Source organism: Triticum aestivum, chromosome 1B, assembly GCF_018294505.1.
Source record: "Triticum aestivum cultivar Chinese Spring chromosome 1B, IWGSC CS RefSeq v2.1, whole genome shotgun sequence".
Classification (NCBI taxonomy): domain Eukaryota; kingdom Viridiplantae; phylum Streptophyta; class Magnoliopsida; order Poales; family Poaceae; genus Triticum; species Triticum aestivum.
Genome location: NC_057795.1, coordinates 210,118,784 through 210,126,445, shown reverse-complemented (window position 1 = coordinate 210,126,445; position 7,662 = coordinate 210,118,784). Strand labels below are relative to the sequence as shown.

The following is a 7,662-nucleotide window of genomic DNA, read 5'->3' as shown; positions in this document are numbered from 1 at the left end:
CTATGTTTTACATTGTTTAGTTGTTGGCAAGCACATATGGTAACAAATGTAATCGCTTTTAGCAGAAAAAGTGGTTTGTTATCTACGATGAGATGTATACACACATTATAATTTGGTAGCGCAAAGTCCCATTCAAAATTATGGCCCGTTGAAGATATTTCCATTTTTCAGCAACTCTGTGCTTTATAAACTACACTCATCAATAGTTTAGATCTTGGTCACATTGAAAACCATATGGCATTAGTTATGCTGTTTACAGAGACATAAGCGTTGCAGGCGGCAAGGACTTTTAATAGAATCATCATCAGCATAATAAAAGGAATGAATTGTTACCTTTTTATATGAAAATTCAAGAAAATACTTCTCTTTCAAAATATATACATGAGCATGCATAATTTGTTATCTGAAAAGGTTAAGATGAAAAACAAGCATAGATATAGTTATACTAAAAAATAACCACCTTTGTAGGCAATCCTTATGGCATTTGTAATTCAAAAAGAGCATATAATTCAACAGCAGACCTAGTTTTCTAATAAAAAAGTGCTTAGAAACCATTTAAGTTGTCTAGTATTTGGTTTGTGTCTGCAGAGTTTTACTTTAGTGTAGGTTGGTCATTGTTTGTTGGATTTCAAATTAGCATTTCTTATTGGCAGAAGCACCTACTCCCTCCGTAACTAAATATAAGATGTTTTTGTAGTTCATCTTATATTTAGTTATAGTAACAGTAAATAATTCTTGTGTCATGACTTATAATTTTTTTAGATGGTAGAATAAAAGGCAATGCACATTATTGCAAGCAAGAAAATAGACCTGTTGTGCCAAATGGCTCAAGTTACTCATTTCAACAAGGAGTTATTTGCATATAAAGGCCTACATTGTCCTCCCATAATTTACATAGTACAATCTCACAGCAGGAGTGTAAATACATACTATGGTTTCATAATATAAAAATCAGCAAGTGGGATAGTAGTAGATTACATTGACTCTATAGGGCAAGCAATTTTTGTTCACTACCACTATCCAGATGCCCAACTGGTCAGTGCTAGTGGTTCTTGTTCCACATGTAGTTCCCTTCTGCCATCTTCATGAGCATAGATCTTTTTCTTGTACTATGTTTTTGCAACAAATACACAAACCATGCAAGAAACATAACATTAGCTTGAAGACCATATGTAACATAACACCAGCTTCTCTGAACTCCTCCATTCATCCAGTCTCCCATGTGTAAAGCAGTCACTTGGAAACATTCTGGACGATTAAGCATGGAGCTTTAGAAACATAACCTAAAGAAGTATGTCAGCCATACATAGGTGAATTTACCAAATGTAGAGAATAAACATAATCATGCACATCTGTAACTTGTATATACACCGAAGAAAAGAACAACTCAATTATTTGACCGAAATTATGCATTCTAATAAACCACAGGTATAATGCACCTTCAGATGTGATATAACATAATGAAGCATGTCAGCCATACATTGGTAAAGTTAACAAATGAATAAAAATATCTGAATCTTACACATCTCTAACATATATACACACTGAGGACACAGTTCAGCTATGGGGCAAAAATTATTTATTTCTGATAACACCATTGGTCTAATGCACTTTCAGTTATGTGATATAATAATAATTAGGAATTTAGGATGAGCATATACCTTTTCCATGAGTGTCAAAAATACTGAATAAGCAGCTTGTTTGCTTCGAGCAACCCTGTTTTCAGCTATGTAACTCTGAATTTCTAGCCATTAATTCAACCCTAGAGATGTAACATGGCCCCAATACAGAAATCACTAACATCCGTCATGATAGCTTCGTAAGTCTACACAATTGCTCAGCTGAAATTTCTACGGGGCATAATAGATGCACCTTTTTCATACAATGTACAGATACAATGAAACAGATTTACTCTTTGAATGTAGTAGCTCTAACCAGGACATCGTAACTCATGGCCTGAAAGAAAATAGAACCTGGATAAGATCAAAACAACTGATAAGAGACTCATCTCCTTGGTATTTTTTTGGCTGTCACCTGACTTACCTTGAAAAATGGAGCTCACCCACTTGATAGAAATTGTTTACCATATTATCTCTTAGCTCTCTCAGCTAAGCGGAGCCGGAAATAAAATAATACTGAAAAATACAAAACATAGGCATACCCAATCTCATCATCAGAAAGGAAATGCATCTCAATATTATTCTTTATCTCAGAAAAAATATGACTAAAATGGCAACTGCAAAGAGGAGAAACAATTATTAGGAGCTATTAGCTTAAAACTTATATGTGAAGTATATTACTCAATATAACACAAAATATTGATAAACGTACACTATATTAGAACCTTTAACTTGCATAGCCATGTAAAACATAATATTACTATAGCTAGCTTAGTTAAAGCACTGTGGGGTCACAAATGGCGAAGTGAAGATCATGTTTGGTAATTTCAGTATTCAAATACTAAAATGTTCAGATATGGTTCGAATTACGTGGACTATTTTTATTTTTATTTTTATTTTGCAGCTCAGATCGCAAATAAAAGAACTCAAGCTAGGTCACAACATGGCTCCATAGAGTAAATCATCACATACAGGAGAGTGATCTAACATGTTCAATATGGTTCAAACTTACGTGGGCTAATTTTGGTGTGCATAACTCAGATCGCAAAATAAAAGAAGTCAAGCTTGGTTGCAAAATGGCTCAAAATGAGTAAATAATCACATACAGTGACCAAGCTGAGGACGAAATATAACATAGGAAATACTCAATAAGCAAAAGGATAATCCCTGGAAATGCAATACATATTGCAAACAAGCATTTAAGCAAGGCCTTTATAATAGAGCAACATCACATAGTGTAGCTTAAAATACGTACAATTAACTATGTTTCTCTTTCTCTTGCTGAAAATCACAATACTGCACATGTTCCTACCTACTTTGTGATCAGTGACCATGTGCATGCCTAAACCTGGGATTATGATTCTTTTGTTTCCTCTGCCTACACACCTAAATCAAACCAGTAAGTTTGCACGCCATTTATTCATAAAGCAAAACCACATCAGTCTAATCTTCCAAGAGCAAGAGCCTAGAATATTTTCAGAGATGAGCAATTAAGATCATGCAATCAAAAATAAATGATATGATAATAAATCTATATAGTTTGTTATTCATTCCTTTCCCTTCCATAATGATTTATCCCCAGTTTAATCTTGCACTGAAATTTGAATATAATGTGCGGCATGTATGTTTATGCACCCAGGCTAAAATCTGAAAAGAGAAAAAACACCAACATTAATAAATTCTTCTTTGGCAAAGTATTACATGGAGTAAGAGGTTCAACTATATGTGCATCAAACATCGTAAAGCACAAATATGCACTGAAAGAAACATCACATGCTTGAACCTATACATCATATCTACCATTAAATAGGAGAGAACCACACCAAAACACAATAAAGGCCAGCCACCTCCTTCTTCTCCCACCTTGCATCAATATATAGTTATATATACAACGAAAGACTCCAATAATGAAAGAATTCCTGGTTAGGGTTGCATGAATGGTGCAGAAAGATAAAAAGGAAGCCTCTGCTCGATCACATTTAATATTTTTGATCATCCATAGGAAGTGCGAGAAGAACATGTAACAGGTGTCAACAAAAGAAATACAGAAACATACCCCAAGTACACGCTTACAATCTTAGTTGCCAGCCTTTGGCGGACTCTGCTGTTTCGGGTCTGAAAATTAGTAACATTTTAAAGGCATATCAGATCAAAATCTGGCAATAAATATATTCTCAGTTTAGAAACCCTAGAGGAAGTGTAGATAAAATAAATGTTTACCAATCTGGAGAGCTGCATGCACAAACAGAGGTCCAAGGAAGCTACCACCAACTCCAACTGAGACCACATTTGTCAATGATTTCCCAGTTGCTCCAACCTGCATTTCAGGAAGTAGCAGTGATTAAATCTTAATTATTTCTGCTACATTTGACAAGTTAAGAAATTTGTGTTTCAAAATTTACCCATGAGCCACAACTAAAAGTTTCTGAAAACTGCTTGCTTTTATCCTTAACGTCCCAAACTTCAGGGACCAGTCACTGTCTATGACTGCATCTCTTGGAGCCCTTAGACACACATATAGCACTGATATGTTCTCCGTGCTATTTATCTGACAAACAAATCAATCAAGTTAACTGAGACATGTATTCCATCCGTTCCAAATGATATGTTATGAACTGTACAGCTTAAAATACAAAATCCATCAGGACTAATAATTGTTTTGCAGAATTATTCTTCGGGATGATCTGTCAAGCGTCATAAAGTAATTACATACAAACTTTATATAAGCACCCAAGGATACACGGAATGGAAGACATATATACAGAAAACAAGTAGATGTCAAATAGACACATGTGATGTGATAGAATAACTGAAGACTGGCTACAGAGCAAGACACTGACCGGGAAGCGCTGCTTCCGATATATCTTCCAGAATACGTGTTTTGTTTGGTTCGGACACGAGTGAATACGTAGCGGAGAGGATTTTGTATCCAGCCATGATCGGATGTTTCCACAGAAGTGAAGCGCTATATTGAATAGCATCGTAACAGAAAACAGAAGGGCTGAACCAAACGACTTCTACTGTCTTACGAAAGTGCTGTAATCGGAAGCGGGACTTTTCCACCCAACCAAACACATACATATTGTCACTCTTAATCTGAATCATTTGAGGCAATAAAAAATACACATCTTACTCTTTTGCTTGCACTCCTCGACGGCCTGCTCCTTCTCCCTGTCATTGGCCGCCTCCCCTCTCCTGCAGCCACACCCCAGATCCAGAACATTACAATGATCAGCAGAGCAAGCACCATGATAGCACCCACATAAACGATAATACACGTGTACCTAGGAAATAGAGCACCTAACCTTAACAAGGAGAACAGAGATGCAACAGATCGTAGAACAGTGTTGGCGTATCTTTTTTCCTCTACTGTCTGTATGTGTCCACATTCACTTATCAGAAAAATGGAGAACACTAATTGAACCTAAGAAACATGAGCAAAAAATGGATCTGGTAGAATGTAACACCAACACCAACTCCTGATATGTCAAGAACAAGAATTGCAAATAAATCCATAGGAGTGGAAATATAAATAAGGTTCAGGTACTACCCATGTAAACCAGAATGGAAACTACCATATAAATTTTCTGTGCATCAATATTTACTTGTTAAAAAAAACAATGAACACTTTATGGGCATCCACGTATGCTCAGTAAAAAAATAGAGGATGGAAATTGCTCCACTACTATATGTATGCATCCACATACACCCATTCAACAGAAAGAGAACACTAATTACTCCTCTAACCTCTACAGAACTTGAGAAACAAGAGCCAAAACTTTGATCTAGTGGAGCCTAAACCCAGCTCCTGATATGTACAGAAACAATTCTACTGAACAAAACACCTAAACCCAGCTCCTGATATGTACAGAAATAATTCTACTGAACAAATCACATAACAAAAATGAGAAAAGAAAAGCAAATGTAAACTTATCTATGCTCTAGGATTGACATATGTTTTTGTCACAATGCCACAACACACTAATATGTAAGAACACTGGATGCAAAAAGGCATCTCATACCTAGATTTTCAAGAGACATCTTTTCGTTGCTGGCCACAAATTCTTCACCTAGACACTGGACTTACATATGTTAGATCCCAGTTCAGTGCACAAATGCCCCAGCAAAAACATTTTCATACACATTCAGTGTGGATCAGTACACCAATCAAAGAAAACCAATGAGAATAGAGGAAGTGGCAACCTGCGTGAACTGAAGCAGACCATATCGTTTGGGGAGGGGGCAGAGGCTGGCATCGCTGAGCCTGACACACAACAGAGTTGACATTCCTAGCTTCCATTTTGCTGCTCGGGGAGAAGACGATGCTATCTAATTGAATCTGAAAAGTGACCAAATTGGATCATATTCAAAAGACCATCAAAAGTGACCAAACTGGAGCATATGCATTTTCACTCAGTAGCCAAGCAAGTAAAAAAATATAATTCTTGAGAATTACCTTGGAGGCTTGGACAAACATGATATCTGAAAATAATACGCCAGAATAAATTGACCATTCTGACAATGTCCATGGACCTGCAGGCACAACCAAATCAAAAGAAAGCACACATGACGAGCATGGGAGGGAGAGTGAATAGTAGGAGTGGAGAAGCGAGGGACTGGAAGGAGCTCAAGGAGAAGGTGCAGCCGGAAGGGAAGAGGGAGTTCGGCGGTCCCCTACTGCTCCTCGATGGTCCTCGTCTCCTCCCCTGCTACTCCTCGATGGTCCTCGTCTCCTCCTCTGCTGCTCCTCGATGGTGCGCCTCCTCCCACGACGAAGCAACAAGCGGCCCTCGCTTGACGACATGGACCGGATGGTAGGTCCTCCTGGCGGCATCTTGACGGCGTGCTCGCCGTTGGCTTCCTGCCGGCTTGCGGTGGCGGCGGCCCCTGGCCTCTTACGCGGCACCCCGGCAGCGATATGGCGCCACGAACGGCGGCTTCCTCCGGTGGTGTGGTTGTAGGACAGAGAGGAGGGAGGCAGAATGGTGGCGGCGGCTAACAAGGGTGGGATGGGGAAGGAGGAGGAGTGCGGCCTGTGGGGCTTGGGGAGGCTAGGCCTCTAGGGTTTGTCGCGCGCACGCGGCGCGGCTGCCTCGCGCCCCCGCACCAGGAAAAGCAACACCCAGCCGTTTCGATCCAAGTGGCCATAGCGCCGGCCCACACGTCATCCCTCGCCACGATTCACCGACCGGTAAAAATGAGTCCGCAGAATTCCAGCGACGATCGAACAGTCAACACGCGAAAAAAGACCTGGTCAACGCCGATCGAACGGCCAGCGTAGGATGCCATCGGGAAAGCTTATTGAGAGTGAGTTGCCCAGCCTCTGTTTTGTTTTAAATCAGATAGTATTCTCGCCAGAGAAGTGGCGGAGTCCGGACCTTTGCGACCACAGTGGGTGGCATCGTCTTCCCGTTGAAGTGCCACATATGCTTCTCCCTATATTGAAGTGGTTGCACCCCCCGCATTATGCATATTGATAAAACCTCGACTATTGTCAGTCCTGATTGGGCCAGTGTCTTTATCCTGCTCATCAGGAACTGGACTTCTCTGGTATCTTCCTCTTGAGGGCTCTGAGGGCGCCAACTTCGGCATTTCTTCAGCGGAGCGTTATCAAACTCAGGGAGGCCCGTCCGGATTGGATCCGGAAAGGGAACGTCATCAACATAAAACCACTCCGAGGGCCAGTTTTCAGATGCCTTCTTTGGAGTACCGGACAGGTATCCGGTCTGGCGACGCGCCATATTTCGGATCCGCCCACTTGATATATGGATTCCTCCTGATTGCGAGGGACGAGGCAGAATAATTTATTCCATAACTCGAAGTGAGCCTCGTAGCCTAGAAATAATTCACAAAGGGCAACGTATCCTGCGATGTGCAGCACGGTGGCAGGGGTTAAGTTGTGCAACTGGAGGCCATAAAACTCCAGGAGCCCGTGAAGGAATGGGTGGATTGGAAACCCGACGCCTCTTAGCAAATATGGGATGAGGCATACCCGACGCCTCTCCGCTTGGTCCCCGCCATTGTAGGTGGCTAGTCCGGCTCG

At 40.4% G+C, this 7,662-nt stretch overlaps 1 long non-coding RNA gene across 13 annotated transcripts; it reads right to left on the bottom strand.

Moving 5' to 3' along the window:
* Positions 1 to 839: 839 nt before the first annotated feature.
* On the bottom strand, positions 840 to 6,704 carry LOC123116415 (uncharacterized). 13 transcript variants are annotated; one of them, XR_006457065.1, is made up of 9 exons: positions 6,298 to 6,697; positions 6,076 to 6,152; positions 5,823 to 5,958; positions 5,642 to 5,696; positions 4,925 to 4,992; positions 4,753 to 4,814; positions 4,022 to 4,167; positions 3,840 to 3,936; positions 840 to 3,734 (listed from the first exon to the last, which is right to left on the bottom strand). It is a non-coding gene; the product is annotated as an uncharacterized lncRNA (long non-coding RNA). The 13 variants fall into 13 exon arrangements; XR_006457074.1 differs by having other exon boundaries at positions 840 to 3,266; positions 3,676 to 3,734; positions 6,076 to 6,696; XR_006457086.1 differs by having other exon boundaries at positions 840 to 2,135; positions 2,932 to 3,734; positions 6,076 to 6,694.
* Positions 6,705 to 7,662: the final 958 nt, after the last annotated feature.